At 38.7% G+C, this 27,168-nt stretch overlaps 1 long non-coding RNA gene across 2 annotated transcripts; it reads left to right on the forward strand.

Moving 5' to 3' along the window:
- Nucleotides 1–294: 294 nt before the first annotated feature.
- LOC122241401 lies at nucleotides 295–23,211 on the forward strand. Of its 2 annotated transcripts, XR_006221513.1 has the most exons (4): nucleotides 295–361; nucleotides 11,698–11,817; nucleotides 14,505–14,578; nucleotides 23,132–23,211. It is a non-coding gene; the product is annotated as an uncharacterized LOC122241401 (long non-coding RNA). The 2 variants fall into 2 exon arrangements; XR_006221512.1 differs by lacking the exon at nucleotides 23,132–23,211 and having other exon boundaries at nucleotides 14,505–15,368.
- Nucleotides 23,212–27,168: the final 3,957 nt, after the last annotated feature.

Here is a 27,168-nt window from a genome sequence, read left to right on the forward strand (position 1 = left end):
AAGTCAACTTGCAGATTCAATCACTGCGTCAAAGATCCAAGTGCTTTTTCCTTCTCTTGCCCTAGCCTTGACCTAAAGTGCGTGACTTTCTGATTGCAAGATGCTGCAACCTTTAGAGGCATCTATTTTTCAGGTAACAGCATCCAAGGCATAATAAGACCTTCTCTGTATGCCATCTTTTTTTCCCCTTAGGTCTCACTAGCCAGATTGTGCATTGCTGCCATTAGGGACTGCCAAGACTGGCCTGGAGACCTCATGATGCACCGAGACTGGGCCTGCTGCTATTCCAGTAAAATCAGGTTCTGTCATAACAGGTTTTCCTTGGGAGAAAAGAGCCATGGTCAACTAAGTTTGGGACACAGTGAGTTAAACAGGCTTTGTTACTACACAATATCTCAGAATAGTCTTTTGATATGCTATGTACCCTGTGAATCTCCAAGAGAGAGACAACGTTAAAGTTGTGAAGCATATATCCCAGACTTATTCCATCAAAGTCTTGTACAGAGCATCTCATTGTACTCATATAGAACCACCCCAGTAATTTGGACCCTAATTAACCAAGAGTTCATAATGTTTTGACCAGAATTGTATGAATGTTTTCTTTCATGTTAACTGTGACTAGGAGGTTTATTCAGCAAATTAATGGCTACTAAATGAAATGTGGTTGTTTTACCTAATTATAGAAACAAAATGCTATTCACTACTTTACTATGTCAATTTACTATATTCACTGCTTTATCAAATAATGTCTTCCAAATGAATGTTACTAATTATCAATGTCTATGCTAGTCATTAAAAATAGGCTCAAAGAAAACTTCAATTTAGAAACACATTTTAAGAAGTCTTTCAGTTAAATTATCCTTTCAGTTAAATTAAATTGTGGCTCTAGGAACGCCTGAGTGGCTCAGTCGGTTAGGTGTCTGACTTCGGCTCAGGTCATGATCTCACGGTTTGTGGGTTCAAGCCCCGCATTGGGCTCTGTGCTGACAGCTCAGAGCCTAGAGCCTGCTTCAGATTCTGTGGCTCCCTCTCTTTCTTCCCCTCCCCCACTCATTTTCTCTCTCTCTCCCTCTCTCTCTTTCAAAAATGAACAAACATTAAAAAAAAAAAAATTGTGGGTCTAAAAGCACCGTAGATCAAACCATTGGGATAGCAAGTGTGAACTACTAATGATCCTGCATTTCTTTATGATTTTTTCAAAGCTAGTATTTCCATTTATTCCAACTTTTAAGTCTTCCTCCCCTCTATTATATACTGCACGTAGAAAACTCCCTACCCACATATAGCAGGCTGAAAACATCTCCTTCATCCTTCTTACATCCCCTCCCTGCTCACTCTAACCCCAAACCACATAGGCACACGGACAGCACCGACCACCTTAACATTATGTTTAAGTCTTCAGCCAAAAAGAGTCAAACATTCTTCCCTTGAGACTAAGCAAATATCAGAGGATAATAGATCTAACATTGGCTGTTTTGTGACACATGGAGTTTTTAATACTAAATTCCACGGGTTGGATTAAAGGTATTGCTGGTTAAATCCCAACGTTGTATAGAAATTTTAATATCACCCTTTTGACAATATGCTTCTAAGATTTTAGGTGGTTATACTTTAATGATTTTAAAAGGCATTTTGGCATATGCTACAAGATAAAAACTTGTTACAATTAGAAAAGATTTCAGGAAATCATAAAGAGTTATGCTAATAGCAAACACATGTTTATCTTTTGTGCAAATGTGCATTTTCCTTTTTGACATCTACGTAGTAATTTTTAAAGTATGATTTCAGAAACATATGGCTTGGCTGTTCCACGCAGGTGTTATATAGTTGCCACAGAACATATTGTGCTTATAGATATTCAAGCATATGCTTCAGTCCTACTCTTCTTACAACAAACACTTCATAGACTTCCTGCTATTTATGTCAGGAACATGCATTTGGCCTTGATATCACCTGTTCTTTTTAATACAGGGGCTTACCAGGAAACTTCTGGGAGGTTATAAAATCTACAGGAAATAAATACAATGTTGACTTTGTCTTAAAGGTGATTGAGTTGGTAAGGAAGTGGTTAAAAAAATCCTTTATGCCTATAAATGTAGCATGAGATAACAATGTGTTCCCCTAATAACCTTGCCTTATTATTTTCCTCTCCCCACAACCCTTTTGCATTTATATAAAAACTTAACTCGGTGTTTTAAAAATCATTAGTTCTCAGACTATACTTTCATCACAACCTTCATTTTCAAGAATATGACAGTCCATCTACCGATAAGAATAAGTAATAATAATAGTAGCTGACATTGGCTAAGTGCTATCAGGTCATATTAAGACAACACTAGAGTCAACATGAAGTGTTTTCCACTGGCCAAAGATAGGACAATTTTTGCATCAAAAGAGTTAATGATTACAATGGATTAACATACATATATCAAAAATATGAACATCCACGAGTGGTCCCTAAATATAAACATGACTTAATTTACACTTCCCTCTAGATAACTGCAACATACGGTACCTAGGATTATATTTATGCAAATATATTCGGCCAACTCCTTCCACCCTGGACCTGAATCTAGGGTGATACCAAACTTTAATTACTGGTTTTAGGGAAATAGAGGCCCATGTTTCTCACCAAAGAGGAAGAAGAATGGATAGTCTTCTCACATTTGTAGAGTACACAGGATCGTAAGAATGTTACCTTCATTAGGGTTCTCTAGAGAAGCAGAACCAATAGTATATATAGATGTAGACAAAGATATATTCATATATATACATATACATGTATATAGACATGCATACATAAATGTATATGTATATATAAAGATATGTATTGTAAGGAATTGGCTTACATAATTATGGAGGCTGAGAAGTCCCACAATCTGCTCTCTGCCAGCTGGAGACTCAGGAAATTTCATGATATATTCTAGATGGAGGACCAAGAGAGCCCAGGGGGAGAGCAAGAGAAAGCAATGCCCCAGCTCACTCAGTCCAGCAGGGATCAAATTCTGCCTCTGCCTTTTTTTGTTCTATTCAGGCCCTTAAGGGATTAGATGATGCCCACCCACATTGAGAGGGCAGTCTGCTTTACTCAGTCTACAGATCCATTCTCGTCCAAAAACACCCGCTCAGACACACCAGGAAATAATGTTTAACCAAATTATCTGAGCATCCCATGGCCCTGTTAAGTTGACATATAAATTAACCATCACATCATGCAAATTCAGATCCACGGTTCCTCTGTTCTAGTGATTTTTCACTCCCTGATGCGTATTAGAATTCCCTAGTGAGCTTGGACTCCACCTCCAGAGACTTTGAGTGAATTGCTCTGTGACGTGGCCTGTCATTGTTACGTTTGAAAAAAACTCCTGAAGCAATTCTGAAGTGTAGCTGGCGTTAAGAACCATTGCAGTCTAACTATGGATCCAACCTCATGCTGTCTCCGGAAGGGGGCTGCAATAAGAGAGAATATCCTTCGGGAAATATACTTAAAAACACCATCACCAACAGTAACAAGCCACTAAATGCCAGACATAGCATATCAGACAGTATCGCTTCCTTATCCCTCTAAAAAAACACTGCAAGAGACATACTATTATCTGTCTTTTTACAGATAAATACGCTGAAGCACAAAGTTAAATAAATGACCCATGGTCACAGAGCTAGTAAATAGTGAAGCCAAGATTCAGACCAGGTCTGCATGAATGCAAAACCCATTTTTCACAACATCACACTTCAGATACATTTTCTTTCTGACTCTTAGCTAAAAATGATCTGCTGTCTAAGCTCTGCAGATAACTGCTCAGTATCAGCCTGTGGTGATAAAGATGTTCATTATTCTTCATCAAATAGCCACCTGTGAGGAAGTGAATACTGCTAGATTTATTTTTATAGGTCATGGAAGAAGGCATTTATGATTGTGACTTATTTGGGAATATAGCATAAGATTGCTGGTTCTTCAGAATCATTAAATGGTAGCATTTTAAATACATGGTACCTAATGGTCGTGTTTTAAAATCAAGTATACATTTTAGGGGCACCTGGGTGGCTCAGTCAGTTAAGTGTCTGACTCTTGATTTCAGCTCAAGTCATGATCTCACAGTTCGTGGGTTTGAGCCCCACAAGGGACTTTGTGCTGACACTGTGGAGAAGCCTGCTTGGGATTCTCTCTCCCTCTCTCCTTCCCCTCCTCTGCTCTCACTCTTTCACATTCTCTGTCAAAAGAAATAAACCAACATTTAAAAAATAAAAGTAAAGTATACATTTTAAGTACAGTAGTCAATATTTGATAGACATAAACTATTACTTTCAATAGGGAATCTAGAATTTCTATATAGGGATTTCATAGGGGCTCAGTATGGTGGAAAGGAGAGCCTAGCAGGCTTGTCCTAAACCTATTTTTGCAGAGCCTTCTCCATAAGAATGAGAAAATGTCACATGTTCAGATCAAAGAATTGAGGGGGAAAGCTGGTGGAAGTTGTAGAGAAGCTAAAGCTCCCTCACCCTAGAAAAACTTGTCACTGCTGCTGTCCCTTAGACAGGCGAGGATGTTTATGAACCATCTGATTGGAGTTTACACAATAAGCTATAGTGTGTCTTTATAATTGAACGTTTTTACTATTCCTCTCCTCCTTTAAAAGAAATCTCTTGGATTTCCCATACATGTTCACGTCTTCCACTCTAAGAGTCTAGGTTTGTTTGTTTGTTTGTTTTAATTTTTTGTAAGTATTTATTTTATTTTTGAGAGAGAGAAAGAGAGCAAGCAGGGGAGGGGCATAGAGAAAGTGAGACGGGATCTGAAGCAGGCTCCATGCTAACAGCAGAGAGCCCGATGTGGGGCTCGAACTCACAAATGGTGAGATCAAGCCAAAGTCGCATGCTTAACCACCTGAGCCACCCAGGCGCCCCTCTCAGAGTCCAATTACACCTGACAACCTCTGAGCCAACTGTTTGCTTCTGTCCCTCTTTCCTTTACTCAAGCCTGACTATGGCTGCCAGCCTCATCACCAGCTCTCCCGTCCTGTCTTTCATTTGGTTTCCTATTTTCAAGGATAAAATAAAGTAAAAGGAAGACCATGGTGAGGTCCTAAATGGGGTTGTAGAAGGAGAGTCCTTCATCAAAGTGGTGGATGTATGAGAAGCTGGAAGACAATGCCAGAATGATGTGCTGGGAGAGACACCAAGGTTCAGGGTAGGATAGCTGGCCAACCCACGTCTTATCCCCGAGAGCTAGGTGAGGAATAGATGGGAGAGATGAAGGTCCAAATAAGGAAGACTGAGAGCAAGGGACTCAAGTGGAGGGTGGCTGAAATGAATACCAGAGGCAAAATGCTGATGATAGTAGCATTTTGTTTTGTATGGAGACCCAGCCTGAATAAGCCAGATTTTACAGAACTTAGAATGGTATGGATACCCCTGGTTTGGCTCCAATTCCCTGGCATACTTCTGAGAAAGGGAGGCTCTTCAGCCCACATAACCCCTGATGGACCTGTCACTGGACCTGTTGTTGTGTCTGGGATTCTGAAACCCCCCCACCCCCTCCATCAAATTTGTTAGTTCTGTGTGGGACTGCCCAGAAGGCTGTGGTGTGTGGGTAATCCTAAACAGGCTGTCACCAGTACCTCCTTCTAAACTTCAAAATATCCTGAAGCCCAGGCAAGTTCACAGCACACTGACTATGTAATTGATGCTTAGGGACACAACCAGTATCTGTCTGTGGTAGCCCTGGAAAACCTTCTCCAGGGTTCCAGTCGGTCTGGAAAACGGGGAGTTGCATCATGCCTTTTGTTTCTGTCAGAATCTAACCAGAACATGGAAGCCATCTGAGCGTTCCTAAGAGGGATTTCAAAACCGGGGGTAAGTTACGTAGGTAACAGAGGAACTGAGAGCCAACTAGAAGACAGTGAGGCAACCCAGAGAATAATTACAGAAGGAAGCTGCTAAGACCCTAGACTAGAGGGACAGAAGAAAAGGTGGTGTTACTGGCCCTTGGCCAAAAGCTGAGACCGTGGCAGGACTGTTTGTAGAAGAGATGTGGCTGCTGCTAGAATTGCTGCCCAAGACTGAGAGGGAAGGAGAGAAAACCTCTGGCCTCTCCCTTACTCTCCAGTCTCCCACCAGTGTGTCCCCTTGGTCACATTCAGCTGAAACCAGCTGAAGTAGGAGGCTGAGAAATGCAGCGTGCACGGATCAGACCCCTGCAAACACGCAGCAGAGCGGGGAAGAGTGGAGAACTTAAGGAAGGGCGGTGTGCCCAGAGAGGCTAACTGCTCCTCTTTGTTGGCCAATCAGACACACTTCCGTGTCAACTTTGCTCCATGCTTCACTCCCCACAGCTTAGCCTCACGCTTCTTGCCATCCTGATGCCAACCATCTATGGTGCCTCACGGAGCCCCATTCCATTCATCCTACTCCATCCCCTGAACCTCTTCTCCAAACTCTTTCTGATGGTGAGGGAACTGTGACTCACTCTTAGCCAAACAAAAACAAAAAGGAAAACCTCTCATCATTCATCCTCTCAGTCAGTGTTGATACATTAAATGGGAATTATGTCAGTGATAACTTGCACTGCTGTACATCTTTTACACATATTACATTTTTTTAATGTTTATTTTTGAGGCAGAGAGAGACAGAGCATGAGTGGGGGAGGGGCAGGGAGAGAGGGAGACACAGAATCTGAGGCAGGCTCCAGGCTCTGAGGCATCAGCACAGAGCCCGACGCGGTGTTCGAACTCATCAACCGCGAGATCGTGACCTGAGCCGAAGTCGGACACCCAACCGACTGAGCCACCCAGGCGCCCCCATGTTTTACACATATTAAGGCCTCCGATTCTCCAACCACTTTGCATTCTTTTTTAGATGAGAAAGCTAAGACGTGGAATGCTTACAAAACTTGCTGACAGCAAGGCCCACCAGTGTTAGAGCCAGGAATCAAACATGCAGCCAGGCCCCAGAACCCAAAGTTTTATCCAACATGCACCCTTGTTCTCGAAATGGGCATACAGTGGTGATCACGACAGGAGACTCCTGCTAACGGAGCAGATGTTTTTAAAATACCCTTTTTGAAACAGTTTTGAAATAATTTTAGTTTGCAGGAGAGTTGTAAACAATACAGAAATTTCACCCTTTGTCCCTAGTGCTAATATCTTACACAACCATAACATATTTATCACTACTAAGCAATCCACATTGGTGCAATACTATTAACTGTGTTGTAATAGACAATATCATGATCGCATCTGGTCTCTTGCAGTCTGTGACAGTTTCTCAGGTCATGTTTTACATGACCTTGACACCTTTGAAAATTCATGGTCAGGTATTTTGTAGGAAGTCCCTTGGCATGGGTTTGTCTGGTATTTTCTCCTAATAGGCTGGTGTTATAGATTTTTTGGATGGGTTAAAGGGTGGAGCATCTTTTTCATCACATCATGTCAAGGATGCATGCTATAAATGTGATTTATCACTGGTGATACTAACCTTAATCTCTTAGTTGAGGGACTGCATGTCAGATTTCTTGCCTGTTAAGTTCCTATATTTGTGTTTTCATACTCTGTTAGTTAGAAGTGAGTGACTAAATCTAGCCCACATTCAAGGGGAGAGGAATACAGTTCTACCTCCTGGAGGTGCATTTATTTTCTGTAATTGTCCTGTAAGAAACATTTGTTCCTCCTCTGATTATTTACTCGGTCCTTTATATCAGTATGAATTCATGGATGTTGATTTTATTCTTTAAGTTATAATCCAATAGTCATTACTTCTTTTCTGGCTCAAACCATCCCAGCTTTGGTCTTTGGGAGTTCTTGCAGGTTGACCACTGTGTCTTTTTCATGAATCACCATTTTTTAAAGCATTTCCTTGCTTCCTGTCACTACAAGATGCTCCAGACTCATCTTGCATTTTCTCTGCCCCAGCCCTAGAATCAACCATTTCTCCAAGGAGCCCTGGCTCCATTAATTGGAGAAAGGTATTAGAAACCAAGATCTGGAGCTAGATGTACTTCTAGGCCTTCAGTGGAAAGAGCTAGAAAATAGATGTATGGGTGTATACTAACCCATGTGTATACTTTAAGGAAATAAAAGTACAAATAGGTTGTTTCTAGCGCTAGAAACAATGAAAAATGCCAGATACCATGTAAAAGAGTTGTCGGTGTGATTTAACACAAACGGAGTGAGGTGGAGGCCAGTGTGGTCTTCTCTGCAGAAGGAATACTTAAAATCTATTAAATGAATAGAAATTAGCCAGGTGGATAAAGGACCTGAATGTGAGACAGGAAACCATCAAAACCCTAGAGGAGAAAGCAGGAAAAGACCTCTCTGACCTCAGCCGTAGCAATTTCTTACTTGACACATCCCCAAAGGCAAGGGAATTGAAAGCAAAAATGAACTACTGGGACCTTATGAAGATAAAAAGCTTCTGCACAGCAAAGGAAACAACCAACAAAACTAAAAGGCAACCAACGGAAGGGAAAAGATATTTGCAAATGACATATGGGACAAAGGGCTTGTATCCAAAATCTATAAAGAGCTCACCAAATTCCACACCCGAAAAACAAATAACCCAGTGAAGAAATGGGCAGAAAACATGAATAGACACTTCTCTAAAGAAGACATCCAGATGGCCAACAGGCACATGAAAAGATGCTCAACGTCCTCCTCATCAGGGAAATACACATCAAAACCACACTCAGATATCACCTCACACCAGTCAGAGTGGCCAAAATGAACAAATCAGGAGACTATAGATGCTGGAGAGGATGTGGAGAAACGGGAACCCTCTTGCACTGTTGGTGGGAATGCAAATTGGTGCAGCCGCTCTGGAAAGCAGTGTGGAGGTTCCTCAGAAAATTAAAAATAGACCTACCCTAAGACCCAGAAATAGCACTGCTAGGAATTTACCCAAGGGATACAGGAGTACTGATGCATAGGGGCACTTGTACCCCAATGTTTATAGCAGCCCTCTCAACAATAGCCAAATGATGGAAAGAGCCTAAATGTCCATCAACTGATGAATGGATAAAGAAATTGTGGTTTATATACACAATGGAGTACTACATAGCAATGAGAAAGAACGAAATATGGCCCTTTGTAGCCACGTGGATGGAACTGGAGAGTGTGATGCTAAGTGAAATAAGCCATACAGAGAAAGACAGATACCATATGTTTTCACTCTTATGTGGATCCTGAGAAACTTAACAGAAACCCATGGGGGAGGGGAAGGAAAAAAAAAAAAGAGGTTAGAGTGGGAGAGAGCCAAAGCACAAGAGACTCTTAAAAACTGAGAACAAACTGAGGGTTGATGGGGGGTGGGAGGGAGGGGAGGGTGGGTGATGGGTATTGAGGAGGGCACCTTTTGGGATGAACACTGGGTGTTGTATGGAAACCAATTTGACAATAAATTTCATATATTGGAAAAAAAAAAAAGAGAAATTAGCCAGGTGGAAGGGTGAGAAGAGAGTATTTCCAGTAGAAGGAGCAGCATCTGAAGAAGCACTGAGTAGGAAGAACTCAACGCATTTGACCAATTGGTGCAGACCCATCATGGTGAGAGCAGAGGAATCCAGGGAAAATGCAAATGAGCTGAAGCTGGGTCATGTAGGGCCTTGAAGGCCATGGTAAAAGTTCCCGATTTTTTCATGAATACAATGGATTGCCATCAAAGGGTTTTAAGTAGAGAAGAGAGATGCATTCTTTTTCCACAGAAATGTAGGGCCATGTGAGGTAGGAATCACCTTCCTTAGCAACCGCACCACACCTCCTATAAGCTTTTCTCTGGGGGCAGTCATCCACCAGAAGATTTGTACCTGGTCCACACCATAGCCTTACTTTCTGGGTTTTGAATTTCACCAAGTCCTCATCTACAACATACACTCCTATGAGGGATAATGTTTCTCTATTTTTTACCTAGTTGCTAAAAAGCTCACGACTATGTTTTCTACACAGTTATATTTTCCTGAGTTCATAATAAATTATTCATAATAAAATATCTTTCCTCTCCTTCTCTTTCACTAATTAGTTACCTTTAGAGAATGCTGGGTTCTTGTGGTTTTTTTTTTATTATTATCATAAATACCTGTACTTTCATTGCAAGCAAATTGAAGACCTCCTTTGAAATAAGGACGGTTACATACTTTGTAAGAATTAACAAAGATATAAAGAGGCCCATCCTATTACTTGAAGCAGGAATTTTCTCCTTAACGCCACTACCAGCTTCACCCAGAGTATTCCAATCACATGGAACTCCTGAGGTTGTTCTGTTTCTCTGAACAGTTCTAATTACTGAAAAGTTATTAGATGTTTATTGATTGTTGTGCCAGATGAATAAACAATGGTCTGTTGTTAAATAATGAGGCACTAGTTGTTTAAAAATGTTTATAGTGTCTTATGTAAAATCTAAATGTTTACCAAGTATAAAACACATTAAGAAAATAATTCTTATTAAAAAGCAAACTTTTAAATTGCACACATCAAATATGACTATAAAAATGAAAATAGAAGGTTCTACATCATCTATAGAATGCAATAAAGACAAATAATTATCCCCAGGGGAACACTGTTACAACCATTGCTTACTTATGCTTTATTTGTCCTTTTCTCTTGTGATAATTATTCACTCCTTCGGACTAAGAGATGCTGACAGTTCACTAATAGCATGGTTGTTTTTGTTCCACAAACCCTGTGGTTTCCTCTAATTTTAGTCCTAAGACAATGTATTCAATTATTTTCAGGTCCTAAATTTGTTTCAATGGTGTATCTGTCTGTTTAGACTAATGAGTCTCTAATTTAAGAAATCACACCAATTCTATTTTGATATTTCAAAACTATACTGAGCACCATTTAACATGTTACGGAATTCTCACCTCTTCCCCCATACATAAATTTACGTTTGGAAGTCAAGCCAGGAGAGCGCTGGGAGCTGGTCTCAAGACTTGGGTATGATGGCACCTCTACACATACCACATAATAATTGTGACTGAACTTAGACAAATCAATCAGTCCCCACTCTCCATGTTTAACATAGAGTTGGTAATCATTCCTATACCTCGTTCTTCGGGTTGTTATGTGGTTCAAATGGAATAATGGCCGGAAAACCGTTTTCTTTGTGTACCATAAAGTTCTTGTGAATTCTCAGTCATAGTATATGAATATGCATTCGTCTCAAAAGCACTGAACACACACTAAGTGCCAGGCCCAATGTCCATGCCAAAAATGTACCAGATGTTTGAGTAGAAGATGATGATGATGATGATGATGTTGACGAGGATGATGATGATAACGACCAAAGTTGCATAGGGTTAAAAATATGTGTAATAGTACTTATATCTATATAACAACTTCAGAATATTATAATGGAGATATGGCATTTTGTCTATTAAATCTCTTACATTTATGTTTTGGTCATTTAAAGAAATAAGTTTATTGTAAATTTGTCATGGATTATCATATGCTGAATATTAACCGTGTAATTGAAACTCTGGAATTGCAAACAGGATATAATTTATGATTCTATTATTTCTAGGAAAAAGTGAGAAATTGGTTAATTTTTTATTAAACTGGTGAATTCTATCAGGTTTTCTGTTGAGTTCCCAGTGTTTTCTCTGATCATCTCTTCCTATTTTAGACTGACAGTGGGCCCAGGCAGCGTTTCGGTACAAATTGTCCTAGGGAAAGACTTCTGCGACCTTGTATATCATCTGTTTTTTAGGATTTTGAGAGTCAGAAGCATAAATGGCAATAAGGACTCTGAGAGCAAGAGAAATGTGAGCTGTAACTTCACTGGGGCAGCAAGAGACCATAATTATCACACGGACAGCAAGATACTAAGGTAATATGCTGAGTTCACACAATTAGTCAACAGATACTGACGAAACATTTGCCATTCACCAAGCACTGTGCTGGTGACAGGGAATATACTAGTGAATACAGCCTAGTACCTCATCATGGAGATCCAAAAAATTAGGAAGAGTTCAGAAAAGATCAGAAGAGTGTTCTGGGCTAGGGTTAGAAAGCATCTTCTAAAGAAAACAGCATGTGGGAAGACCTGAGGGTAGGAAGGAATATATTGCCTTTAAGTTACTCCTGGAGCATAGACAACATATTCTGGGTGTTCTGTATATCTGTGTATCCCTCACAATGTTCGGTATTGTGTTGTACACAGAGAGACAACAGATATTTTTGAATCAGTAATAAATGATGAACACCAATGACTATGACACCATTGGGTCAGTGGACCCTACCAGAGCTTGTCTAGTTCTGAAGGCTAGAACATGAATATCTTGTCTGGCAAAGTGTGCATTGTGATATCTGCTACACAGGACTACAAAGAAATATAATGAAGTGATACATGGGAAAGCAACCTTTAAAATGCAAACACATCATCAACGTGCTCATTGTTCATCTTTGAAACAAATAGAGGAGTGGAAAGAGCATGGAAAAGAACAACATCAAGGAAGATTCTCATTACAAGGGGTCAGAATCCTTGGGGCACCTGGGTGGCTCAGTCTGTTAGGCGTCCAACTTCATCTCAGGTCCTAATCTTGCAGTTTGTGAGTTCGAGCCCTTCATCGGGCTCTGTGCTGACAGCTCAGAGCCTGGAGGCTGCTTCAGATTCTGTGTCTCCCTATCTCTCTGCCCCTCCTCTGCTCATGCTCTCTCTCTCTCTTTCTCTCTCTCTCAAAAATAAACATTAAAAAAAAATGTTTTTTAAAAGAAGGGGTCAGAATCCTGAACATTTTATTAATTTAATTCTCAGACACATAAAATAACAGAATGTATCTGAGAAGCGGAAATAACCACATCTGTGTCAATGTTAAAGTCTCATAAACTTGAGGGAGAGACTTGGGGGAGAACTCATAAACTTGGGGGAGAAAGAGAAAATGTTTAGGCTACCAGCTTGAGTAAAGGCATTATCATTCGTCATGATCAAAGCTCACAAGCCAATGCACCTGAGTCTCACACAACAGCATGGAAGTTGAACAATTTGGTTAAAGAACGTGTTAATGATGCCAGTCAGTGAATTTGGATAGATTTCCCCACAGACTCAAACTCTTGTTTTGATTCTACATTTACATACACAGAGAGTATATATGTGTTAAAAAGAAATTTGTTAAAGCTTTGTTTTGGGGTTATGAGATAATATATATGAAAACACATAATCTACAAATACTTATAGAACTCTAAGAAACTACTATGATCAGTAATATTTTTACAGTTATATTGCTCTATGCCATCGTAATCTTATGGGCACGGCTTCTTAAATAATGGTCCTTTGAGAGCTTCTGCTAAATGGTCTTGAATGGAATCCAAGTCTTGAATTGCTTAAATGAATTCCACTCTCTCCTGAATGGTATAATGCTGCTTCAGGATGTTAGTTAATGGAATTGTGACCCTACAACTTTAGTGGAGCTAACTCTATTAATAAGGCCAAATAGGCCTTTATCTAGGATGATAGAAAAACAAATAGCACAGCAATTTTTTTTAATAACCATTGAGATATCCTTGGAATAATGCCACAAATTTGAGCCTGGAGAAGAAAAATTAATTATTTGGAGAGAGAGTACGTTCACATAGTTGCTCATCCTGCCTTTTACTAAGGTATTTGCAGTGTGGGAAGCAGTCAGACTACACTGATTCTCATCACATGCAGTGAGCTTGAGTAAAAGGCTTTCGGGATGTCTGCTATTAAACACGGAAGCCACTCTCTCCATAGGGCATTTCCAAATTAAATATCTTGCAGTATTATCAGTTAATTTACCGGTCATATTACAGTAAACACTGCAAATAGGTTTCAGTTGCCCTGTCAGTACTAATTGATTGGTAGTGGCTGGGGGGGGGGGGGCACTTTGTTGAATAAAACTGTGATGCTAAAATCAAACTCAAAAGCAAAGAACACAGGTGTTTGTGTGTGTGAGGGGTGGAGATGAGGGGTTGGCAGTCTGTATATACTGAGTCATGGCTCTGGATTAGGGAAAAGGCTGATTAAGCACAGGCTCGTGGTTACATACTCATTTATTCATTTTTTACCTCTTCAAAAAATGGAAGAAGATATTTAATATAAAAAGATAAAGAAATCAGGGAAAAAGGAAAGTAAGATCAAATAATAAGAGAAGGCCACTAGGAAATGCAAGCCATAAAATCCTACAACCCTTAGCAAACGGGGCTTAAAATTTGACTCTGGACTTCCTAGTAGCCAAATTAAAAATGGGAATCACAATTGTTTGTAACATCCACATTGTCAAAAATGTAAGGCAGGTCCAACAGGGAAAGTGTAAGACAGACATTTTGGTAAAAAAAAGAACAGACGTGGAACTAGAAGGCAGGAATTTAAATCCTATTTAGTAGTCATGTGACTTTCAGCAAATTACTTACACTTGACTACCTCAATGTCTTCTTCTGTAAAATTTGGATACCACTGCTTCATGAATTGTTTCGAAATTAAATTCTAAAGTGAGTATGCTCTTTATTTTTCTTTTGGTCACCTGAATCGATTCCCCTCACTTCTCTGCTTCCCAGGAGTTGACCCTGCAAACTGCATCATCCAGGATCTTTTTGCCCTCTGGCTTCCAGCACGGTTCAGTCGACAAGAGGTAACCTCTCCCCACCGCCGCAATGCCAAGAGCCTAATGGTAGCTCCCTCTATAACTACAGCTTCTGATGGGCAGCAGCCTTCCATAGCACTGGCTCATGCCAGTCTCCCAAAATATTGCTGCCTCCCCTCACCTAAGAGTAGTAACAGCTTCTGGATGCCTGGCGCCTCTCATCACTTGTTGGTTTCCTCAACTGCATCCATACTTCTAGAAATAGTCCATTAAATTCTCATCAGAATCCAATAGGAGAATGTACAGTATTCTGTTTCTGGCCAGGCCCCTGACTGATAAAATAAATATTTATAATAAGGTAGAGAGGGAGGGCATAGAGTCCCAGTTTTGAGCCCCTACTATAGGCCAAGCACAGGCACTGTTTATAAAGATATTCAATAAATGCTGATAAATCTGAACAAAGGGGTATGAGAGAGGATTAAAAAAAAACAGATGTCACAAGAATTTGAGACACAGGAATCAGATCCTTTCCATCAGATGACCCCCTTTCCCTAATATGGAATGTGAACAGAAGAAAGAAACTCAGGATTGATTTAGTCTGAACAACAACAAAATGCTAGCATGTATTAAGATGTAAAACATCGTTCTCAGTTTTAATGCAATTCAAAGAGAAATGATGTGGCAAGTGCATGATTTTTCTCTCTGCCATTTAATATAGTTGGGTATACAGTGGACGCGAGTGGGTATAACATCATTAATGGAATGACTAGTATTCTCAAATGCCTAACCACTTTTTGGAATGATTTACAATTTTCTTTTTTTTAATGTTTATTTATTTTTGAGACAGAGTGTGAACAGGAGAGGGGCAGGGAGAGAGAGGGAGACACAGAATCTGAAGCAGGTTTCAGGTTCTGAGCCATCAGCACAGAGCCTGACATGGGGCTCGAACTCACAGACTGTGAGATCATGACCTGAGTCAAAGTCGGATGCTTAACTAACTGAACCACTCAGAAACCCCTCTTTTTTTTAATTTTTAAAAATTTATTTATTTTTAGAGAGAGAAATCACAGGTGGGGGACAGGCACAGAGAAAGGGAGAGAGAATCCTAAGTAGGCTCCGTGCTTAGCACTGAACGCATTGCATAATTTTCAAAAAATGTGTCAACAGAAAATAAATATTTTACCACCTTTTCACATACAAACAAGGGGGTCAATTGAAGAATGACTAAAACAATAAAGGAACCAGTGCCCCCAAAATGTATTGTTCGCGGGGTCTAGCACAGACACAACAAAAGGTTTGTGGGCATCCAGTAAATTGTGTTATTATTCCCAGAAACCACCAAAGTCAGCTCATCCCACGCATTTCTCTTAATAAACTATCCTACATGTGACTTGATCAGGAGAGGCCCTCTTCCTCAGATCCTCTTTATTGGTGTGTGTGTGTGTGTGTGTGTGTGTGTATTATATACCTATGTATAAAATATATATCTATATATATTTTTCTCTTGTGATGAATGTTTTTTATAGGAGAGCAGAGAGGTCTTAGATCCTTTGTGTACAAGGTGTCTCCATAACCAGACAGATCTTGTATAAAATAACCACAGTGTAGGGGAGAACTCACAAAGAAAAAGACTCATAAAGTAAAACACTTTGCTTTTTTTTTTTTTGCCATTTTCATCCTGTTTTGATTTTCAACATGTGTAAATCATTCTGTTGCTATAAAACTTATTAAATGAAGTAGAAAAGCCAAGACCAAAAATGTAATAATGAAGCAATGTTTTAATCCTTTACAATTTTTTGGCATGATCAGCTCGATTATACTTGATATACACTTAAGGGTTTTGTGTTTCAGAGGGAACTTTTCTTAACACTGTTCATGTGTCCCAGATGTGACCTAGTTTCATTCTGGGAAATAGATGCTGAGTGTTGCACAGGCAAGTGAAACAGACATGGGTATTTTAGGAGCCATTAACGCAGTATGCTTACAGGAACCAAATATGAAATTCCAGCTGGCCAGTGAAAACCTTTCTTGAGCATGTACTATGTGCTGAGCACAGAAATGTAAAAACAAAGGACAGGTCCTGATTTTGAGGAGCTCATAGACTAGTTAAGAGAGATGATAAACATGTCACTTTGTAAGAGAAAACAAATGTAAAAATAAAACCAAAGCATAATATGTTCAGATATCAGAAGGTTGAGGGTAGAGAAGCATTATATACTGTGTAGCCCCCCCTTTTTTTTTCTGTTTTAGGAGTGTTAAGGGGATGCTTCATAGAGGAGGTGGAATTAGAGCAAATTCTGAAATTTTAATTCCAGTTTGCAAATTCCCTTCAGTTAAGTCATGACCTCTTTATGGACAAATGTCCGCTTGGATCAGCGAGAAAACAGATGGAAAATTACTAGCCCAAGTCTGGGCATAAAATAGAAGTATTCAATGTTTCCTCTTCTGTATTTTTTTTAATTGAGGTAAAATAGTTTGCAAGTATTAACACTTTCTAATTCCAAAAGGCCTTCATCATTCCACAAAGGATTACTACACCCATTGAACAATCATTGGCCATTCCCCTCTCCCCACAGCACCTTGCAACCACTAATCGGCCTTCCGTGTCTGTGGCCTTTGGTGTCTTGCTTCCTTCGCACAGCATAATGTTTCAAGGTTCCTCCATGTTGTAGTATGAATCAGTACTTTATTCCTGACGAATATCCCATTGAATATGTATGCCACATTTTATTTATGCATTCATCTCTTGGTGGACACTGGGTTGTTTCCACATTTTGGCTATTGTAAATAGTGCCGCTATAAACATTCGCACATAATTTTTTTTATTTAAAACTTGTCTATATGATATATTCATGTCATCCATGACTAGAGATAGCTTGGCCTCTTCCTTTCCAATTGGGAACGTCTTTTCTTTCTTTTTCCATCTTTGTCGCTCTGGCTAGAACTTCCAGTACAATGGTGAATAGAAGTGTCAGGGGCAGACATCCTTGTCTTGTTTCTGATCTTAGGGAAAGCTTTCAGTCTCTCACACTGAGTGGGATTTTCATAGATGCGCTTTATCACGTTGAAGAAGTTGCCTTTAGTCCCACTTTTCTGAGTATTTTTATCATGAAAGATTATTGAATTTTGTCAAATGCTTTTTCTGCATCAATTGTGATGATTGTGTGGCTTTTTCCCTTTTGTCTATTAATATGGTAAACTATATTGATTGTTTTTCCTATGCTGGGCCATCCTTGCATTCCTGGGATAGATTCCACGTGGGTATGGGATATAGTCCTTTAAATATGGTTAGATTCGGTTTGCTAGTATTTTGTTAGGGACTTTTGCACCTATATTCATAAGGGATATTGCCCTACCATTTTATTTTTTTGTGATGTCTTTGTCTGGTTTTGATATCAGGGCAATACTGGCTTCATAGAATAAAATGTTCCCTTCTTCTATTTTTTGGAAGACTTTCAGAAGGATTGGTTTTATTTCTTAAAACAAACAGTAAGCTCTACCAGTGAAGCCATCAAGTCTTGAGCTTTTCTTTGTTGGAGGCGTTTGATTATTGATTCAATCTCCTTATTTTAGGTCTATTTAGATTGTCTATTTTTCTTCTTGAGTCAGTTTTGATAGTTGATGTGTGTGTAGTTTGTGTGTTTTGAGGAATTTGTCTGTTTCATCTAGGTTATCCAATTTGTTGATATATAAGTGTCCATTGATTGATGAATAGATAAAGAAGATGTGATTGATATATGCATATATGTATATATATGTATATACAATGGCATATTATTCAGCCATAAAAAGAACAAGATATTGCCATTTTCAATGACATGGACAGAACTAGAGAGTATTATGCTAAGCAAAATAAGTCAGCTAGAGAAAGACATATACTATATGATTTCACTCGTATGTGGAACTTAAGAAACAACAACAACAAAAAATGAGCAAAGGGAAAAAAAGACATGGGGGGGGGAAACCAAGAAGCAAATTCTTAACTATAGAGAGCAGACTGGTGGTTACCAGAGGGGAGGTAAATGGAGGGATAGGGGAAGTGGGGGATGAGGATTTAGAAGTGCACCTGTCGTGGTGAACAGCCGGCTTGTGTAGAAGTGTTGAATCACTACATTGTACATTTGGAACCAATATTACACTGTGTTTACTAAGTGGAATTTAAATTAAAACTAAGAAAAAAAAAAGAATACACTTCCAGGCTTTGCTGGCAATGGCCCAGGTGTAAAAGAGCATGGTATAATTGCATGTGGCTTGAAATGGCGGTTCTATGTGAGATCATTACGTGTCAGCTGTGTACTCTAGGGGCTGTGTGTTTAACAAAATGATGTCAAATATCACCTTAAAAATGTTAGTAGTATTCTCTTATAATAATTTTATTTCTATAAAGTCAACAGCAATGTCCCATTTCATTTTTTACCTTAGTAGTTTGAGTTTTATTCCCCCCTTAATTAGTAGAGCTAAACGTTTGGTAATTTTGTTACCTTTTCAAAGAACCAACTTTTTATTTCATTTATTCTGTTTCTATTTTCTTTTTGTTTTTAATTTTTTTAATGTTTATTTATTCTTGAAAGAGTATGAGTGCGAGTGGGAGAGAGGCAGAGAGACACAGAATCAGAAGCAGGCTCTAGGATCTGAGCTGTCCGCACAGAGCCCGACGTGGGGCTCAAACTCACAAACCATGAGATCACGACCTGAGCCAAAGTTGGACACTTACCTGACTGAGCCACCCAGGCGTCGCTTCTTTTTCTATTTTCTATTTCATTTATCTCTATTCAGATCTTTATTGCTTTCTTCCTTCTGCTGCTTTGGGTTTAGTTTGCTCTTTCTTTGCTAGTTGCTTGGGAAGGTTATATTATTGATACAAGATTTTTCTTTCCTTAAAATGTAGGCATTTATGGGGCGCCTGGGTGGCTCGGTTGGTTAAGCGTCCGACTTCGGCTCAGGTCATGATCTCACGGTCCGTGGGTTCGAGCCCCGCGTTGGGCTCTGTGCTGACAGCTCAGAGCCTGGAGCCTGTTTCAGATTCTGTGTCTCCCTCTCTCTGTGACCCTCCCCGTTCACGCTCTGTCTCTCTCTGTCTCAAAAATAAATAAACGTTAAAAAAAAATTAAAAAATAAAAAAAAAAATAAAATAAAATGTAGGCATTTAGAACCATAAATTTCCCTCTGAGCAAGCACTGTTTAACTGAATCACTTAAGTTTTGGTGTTGTATTTCCTTAATTCTTCTCACAGTATGTTCTAATTTTCTGTGACTTCTCTTTTGACCCATTCATTGTTTAAGAATGTGTTTAATTTCCACATATTTGTGAATTTGCCAGCTCTCCTGTTCTTTTTTTTCTTCCTTCCTCCTTCTCTCCCTGTCTCTATTCTTCCAAAAGGATTTGTGTGTGTGTTTACGCATGTGTAGTAAGAACATTAAACATGAAATCTACTCTCTTAAAAATTTTTAAGTGCAAACTACAGTATCATTAACTATAGGCACAGTGTTGTACAGCAGATCTCTAGAACTTATTGGTCTTGCATAACTGAAACCTTGTACCCATTAAACAGCAACTCCCCATTTTACCCTTTGTCCAGCCCTTGGCAACCACCATTCTACTCTCTGTTTCTAAGAGTCTATTTTAGATACCTCATGTAAGTAGAATCAGGCAGTATGTCCTGTGACTGGCTTAATTCACTCAGCATAATGTCCTCTAGGCTTATCCATGTTGTCACATATGGCAGGATTTCCTTCTTTTTAAAGCTGAATAATATTCCATTGTATGTATACACCACATTCGTCTGTTGATGGACATTTAGGTTACTTCTATATGTTGGCTGTTGAAATAATGCTGTGATGAATGTGGGAGTGCATGTATCTCATTGAAGTCTTAATCTCAATACCTTTGGATATATACTTGCTAGATCAGATGGTGATTCTAATCTTAATTTCTTTGAGGAAACTCCATAATGTTTTCCACAGGGGCTGCACCATTTTGTATTTTACATGTACCAACAGTGTACAAGGGCTCCAGTTTCTCCATATTCTTAGGAACATTTGTTATTTGTTTAACATAATAGACATCCTAACAGATGTGAGTGATATCTCGTTGTGATTTTGACATGCATTTCTCAGATGATTAGTGATGTTGAGAATCTTTTCATAAATCTGTTGGCCACTGCACACCATCTCTATAGAAATGTCAACTCAAGGGGCGTCTGGGTGGCTCAGTCGGTTAAGCGGCCGGCTTCGGCTCAGGTCATGATCTCGCGGTCCGTGAGTTCAGGCCCCGCGTCAGGCTCTGTGCTGACAGCTCAGAGCCTGGAGCCTGTTTCGGATTCTGTGTCTCCCTCTCTCTGACCCTCCCCTGTTCATGCTCTGTCTCTCTCTGTCTCAAAAATAAATAAACGTTAAAAAAAAAAATTAAAAAAAAAAAAAAAGAAATGTCAACTCAAGTTCTTTGCCTATTTTTTATTGAAGTTATTTATTTATTTATTTATTTATTTATTTATTTATTTATTTATTTTTGCTGCTGATTTGTAGGAATTCCTTACACGTATTGGTTATTAATCCCTTATCAGCTATATCATTTTAAACTATTTTTCTCATTCTTGGTTTGCCTTCTCTATTGACTGCCTCCTTTGCTATGCAGAAGCTTTTTAGTTTAATTGCTCTTGTAATTTTCCTTGTGTTGCTTGTGCTTTTGGAATCATATGTAAGAAATCATTGCCAAACACAGATTTCATGAGATTTTCCTCTGTTTTCTTCTAGTAGTTTACTACTTCTAGTAGTTTATTTCTAATTTTGTTCTATTGTGGTCAGAGGAAATGCTTTGTATGGCTTCAGTCTTTTAAAATGTATTGAGATTTATTTTATGGCCTAAGGTGTGGTCTTTTCTGGAGAATGTTTCATGGGCACGTGAGAAGAATGTATATTCTGCTGTTGGGTAGAGTGTTCTATATATATCTCTTAGATCTCGGTGGTTTATAGTGTTGTTCAAGTCTTCTGTTTCCTTGTTGATCTTCTGTCTCATCGTTGTATCCATTATTGAAAGTGGAGTATATAAATGCCCTACTGTTATTGTTGAGCTTTCTATTTTTTTCTTTGTCAATTTTTGCTTCACATATTTTGGGACTTGGTTTTTGTGTTTATAATTGGTATATCTTCTTGATGGGTTTTTTAGTCATTATGTAATGTCCTTCTTTGTTTGTTGTAACACTTTTTTCTTAAACTCTATTTTGTCTGATATTAATATAGCCAATCCAGCTGTCTTTTGGTGAGTATTTGCATGGAGTATATTTCACATCCTTTAATTGTCACCTTAGCTTTCTTTGGATCAAAAGTGAGCCTCTTGTAGATAGCATGTGACTGAATCATGTTTTTTACTCCATTCTCCCATTATTTGCCTTTTGGTTGGAGTTTTATTCCATTTACATTTAATGCAGTTACTGATAAATTAGGACTTCTATTTGGCCATATATTTTTCACATGTCTTATATCTTTTCTTTTTCCTCATTTTCTCCATAACTGCCTTCTTTTGTGTTAAATATATTTTTTCTATCATACCATGTTGATTCCTTTCTCATTTTTTTCTACACATTTTTAAGTGATTTTCTTAGTGGTTTACCATCTAATTATAGGATTACAATTAACAATTTAATTTATAGAGATATAGTTTGAATGAGAAAAAAGTTAGTTTCAATTATATGTAAGAGTTTTCTTCTATACAATTCCATCCTTCCCTTTATGTTGTTATTGTCACAGATTATATTTTTATACATTGTGAGCCCATCAACATAGATTTATAATTATCTTACAGTTTTTTTTAAATCATATAAGAAAACTAAGGAATTCCAAATTAAAATACTGATAGATATTTACCTATGCAGTGACCTTTATTGCTCCTTCTATGTCTTTTCCTTCCCTTCACCCCTTCACTTTTCACTGATCCTTTTGTTCCTTCCCTCCATGTTCTTTCTTTTCTTTAGAACATTGGTAGGAAAAAAGAGAAAGTTGTATTTTATTATTATTTTAAATTGAGAGGCTTATAATATCTTTGGTGATTGATCCTTTCTCTCATCTTTGACACTCACATGATCTGTTACAACTATTCTCTGTGTGGTTTATTTGACTTTTTTATGTGCAAGTCCAGCACCCCTAATTACAAGGCAAGCATAGTGAGGGTAGAGACTCTGCCTTCTATTTCTCCACATTTCCAATGTGAAAGGAAATGTCCTATTCATAGGATGCACTTAAAATGTGGTTGTTGATGTTGCCCTAGATATCCTGCTTCCTTTCTTCAGGCAGGCAAACTATTATTATCCCCATTTATAGTGAGAAACTGGGAACCAAGAGAGTTCAGGAACCTTACCAAGGTAATAAGAAGAAGGGGGAGAAAAACATGTTTTTCTGGGCTTTGTACCCAAGGTTGTTTTTCAGGCAGCTTGCCTCAGTTCTCCCTTACAAGCCTGCAACAAGCTTTCCCACCGCTAGCACTAACTTCTGGCAATAGGTAATACTTGTAAAGAATAATCCAACCGAGACAGCATTCAATTTGAGATGCTTATCTGTTCTTTTTAATCAACACTGAAAGCAAATGAAATATAATTGTTTCCCACAGACTTCCTGAGTCTGAGCTGTAGAAACACTTGAAGGTATTTTTTCAACCAAAGGACAACGTTTGTGAGGGTTGCTGCACACGTAAGTCACAATGAATAAGTTCAAGTGAAATAGGAAGGCAGCATGTTCACAGCTTGCCTTTCCCAACCCTTGAAGAGGTTGAACTTTGTCTTCTCAGCTCATGGACCTCCTTGTTTGGCTTGCAAAATGGCATGGTGTAGGAGAAGGTACAGATGAGGTTTCTAGGATTAAATTAAAAAGGGGGTTGGTTCTGGGATATCTGCCATACACATGGCAACTTTGAGCAGGTTACTTCCTCAGTTGCAGAAATAAGGATTTATGTGAGAATGAATTTATGCCATGTGTGATGGTGCCTGGGAAAGAAAAAATTGTCGCCAGCCTTCTTTTATTCCCTCTCACTCCTCCATTGTCCAGTGTTGTCATTCCCTGGGCTTCCTATCCTTTATAAAATACATGGAGTAATAAATACTTTCACCCTAAAGTATAACAAATGACTAGTAGGTTCAATATTAAATTTTTACAGAAATGTCCTTGTTTAACAGGGAACTAAAATCTAATGTCTGAGGAATGAAATTATAATTATAAAATGGAACCTGGTTTGGTTACAGAAATTCAGCCATACTAAACATCATTCCTCACAAAACAGAGCCAAGGTCTCTTAGAGAAATGGATGATTCCAGGATAGGGACAGGAAAACACCAAGGAAATCTGGAACATCTTGTCCCAGGAAGCATAGAAGGGGAGGGATGCAGAAAGGACAAGAGACCAACTTGAAGGTGTTCCCACTGGCTGACATTGGGACAGTTTGATGATTAAAATGAATAGTGACAAGAATGGATTATATCACATTGAATAAAAATAAATGCATGAATCCATATTTACACTTAGAAAAATAAAGGTGGGTATGGACAGAAGAGGAAAACTTTTTTTATTATAAAAAATAGAATAGTACCAACTAATAGATATAAAGGAATGATAGAAATAGAAAATCACCATCTTATGACCACCATAGCAATAATTAATTCAGGCAGTAATTAACATGGATGCTAAAAGCAGTGTGTGATAAACTTTTGAGGAACCATATATTCACACAGTCTCAAATTACTTATTAATTACAGTGGGAGAAATATCTTTACAATAGAGAAATCTGATGGACACCATACTAACCAAATGATAAAATTTAACACCCCCCCCCATAATTGGACAATCCAATACCATGTTCCTGCCAAAGTGATGCACTGAGCTCACAATATAATCTCTGCTAAACATGATCATGAAATAAATCTTATGAAGAAAAAATCTGACAAATCTTGCTGGACTAGACTATTCAAAAATGTTGCTGTCATGAAATATCACAATGCATACATAGATGTGTGCGTGCATGCACCCAGCTGGGGAACGAACCTAGATTAGAGGAGATAAAAGAGATATGGCCATAAACACAAGGGATGATCCTTGACTCTGGATCCCAGAGGGAAAAAAAGGGGGGAGACGGGGGACAATTAGGCAAATGTAAAGAAGGATTGCAAATTAAATAATAATATTAAATTTAAATTTCCCAAGTATGATAATTATATACAGTTATCTTAAGAGAATGTCCTTATTCTTAGAAGATAGATGCTGAAACATGCAGAAGAATGAAACTAGACCACTTTCTTACACCATTCACAGAAATAAACTCAAAATGGATGAAGGATCTGAATGTGAGACAGGAAACCATCAAAACCCTAGAGGAGAAAGCGGGAAAAAACCTCTCTGACCTCAGCCACAGCAATTTCTTACTTGACACATCCCCAAAGGCAAGGGAATTAAAAGCAAAAATGAACTATTGGGACCTTATGAAGATAAAAAGCTTCTGCACAGCAAAGGAAACAATCAACAAAACTAAAAGGCAACCAACGCAATGGGAAAAGATATTTGCAAATGACATATCGGACAAAGGGCTAGTATCCAAAATCTGTAAAGATCTCACCAAACTCCACACCCGAAAAACAAATAACCCAGTGAAGAAATGGGCAGAAGACATGAATAGACACTTCTCTAAAGAAGACATCCAGATGGCAAACAGGCACATGAAAAGATGTTCAACGTCATTCCTCATCAGGGAAATACAAACCAAAACCACACTGAGATACCACTTCACGCCAGTCAGAGTGGCTAAAATGAACAAACCAGGAGACTATGGATGCTGGTGAGGGTGTGGAGAAACGGGAACCCTCTTGCACTGTTGGTGGGAATGCAAACTGGTGCAGCCGCTCTGGAAAAGAGTGTGGAGGTTCCTCAAAAAATTAAAAAAAGTTTCTATGACCCAGCAATAGCACTGTTAGGAATTACCCAAGGGATATAGGAATGCTGATGCATAGGGGCACTTGTACCCCAATGTTTATAGCAGCACTTTCAACAATAGCCAAATTATGGAAAGAGCCTAAATGTCCATCAACCGATGAATGGATAAAGAAGTTGTGGTTTATATACACAATGGAATACTACTTGGCAATGAGAAAGAATGAAATCTGGTCTTTTGTAGCAACGTGGATGGAACTGGAGAGTGTTATGCTAAGTGAAATAAGTCATACAGAGAAAGACAGATACCATATGTTTTCACTCTTATGTGGATCCTGGGAAACTTAACAGAAAACCATGGGGGAGGGGAAGGAAAAAAAAGTTGGAGAGGGAGGGAGCCAAACTATAAAAGACTCTTAAAAACTGAGAACAAACTGAGGGTTGATGGGGGGGGGGGTGGTGAGAGGGAGGGGAGGGTGGGTGATGGGCATTGAGGAGGGCACCTGTTGGGAGGAGCACTGGGTGTTGTATGGAAACCAATCTGACAATAAATTTCATATATTAAAAAAATACTAATAAAAATAAATAAAAAAAGAAGATAGATGATGAAAGTATTTAAGGGTAAACAATAATTAGTTTTGTTACTCTTGAAATATATCTACATCTATATCTATCTAGAGAGAAAAAAATGTAACTATAATTAAAAAAAGAAATTTGTACATAAAAAAATAACCCCCCAAGAGTAGGTCAGTATGTAATCCAAATGGCCAATTTAGTTACTCTTCAGAAAAATCATGTGAAGTTTATAAGGAAAATTATGTTTGAAGTTGATAGTTCAAGTTTACACTTGTGGTGGGCACAGAAAAACATATAAAGTTGCCAAATCACTGTGTTATACCCCTGAATGATGTAACATTGTGTGTCAACTATACTTCAATTAAAAAAAGTGTCAAAATATGTTCAAGGTCTCTGAATCATCTATTGTAGTCATTAACCTTCAGTCAGCAGATTCTCTAACAGGTAACAATTAACTTCACTCAACTAGATGTGATGGCTTTGCTTGCTTCCCAGTGTTGAACAAAAAGAAACTTGACTGCCTGAAAAAATATTTCAGTAACAAGGGAGAATATATAAACAATAATGACTGAAGAATTATACATGCTATATTTTATTTTGCCATGATTATCTTTAAAAATAAGTTATTTTGTTTAATTTTTTAATATTTACTTATTTTTGAGAGACAAAGACAGAGCATGAGCGGGGTTGGGGGGGGGGGTGCAGAGAGAGGGAGACACAGAATCTGAAGCAGGCTCCAGGCTCTGAGCTGTCAGCATAGAGCAGACACAGGGCTCAAACCCAGGAATCCTGAGATCACGACCTGCGCCGAAGTTGGACGCTCAATGACTGAGCCACCCAGGCTCCCCTCTTTAAAAATCAGTCCTTAACACAAAATACACACAAAGAACACAAGGTAATTCTGGGAGGGGATGGATATGTTTAGAACCTTGATTGTGGTGATGGTTTTGCAGATGTATGCATGTGTCCAAACTCACCAATATGTACATAGCCAACATGTGCAAATTTTTGTTTATTGATTATACTTCAATAAGGCTTAAAAAGGCCATTCTGACCTCCCCCTCATCCCCCCATGAGGATTCTCCTCTTTATATCTGGAAGGATTTTCTGAAGTAGTCAGCTTATTTGTTATATAAGCTTGAGTATGCATCAGTTTCT

The sequence above is a fragment of the Panthera tigris genome, chromosome C1, assembly GCF_018350195.1.
Source record: "Panthera tigris isolate Pti1 chromosome C1, P.tigris_Pti1_mat1.1, whole genome shotgun sequence".
Classification (NCBI taxonomy): Eukaryota; Metazoa; Chordata; class Mammalia; order Carnivora; family Felidae; genus Panthera; species Panthera tigris.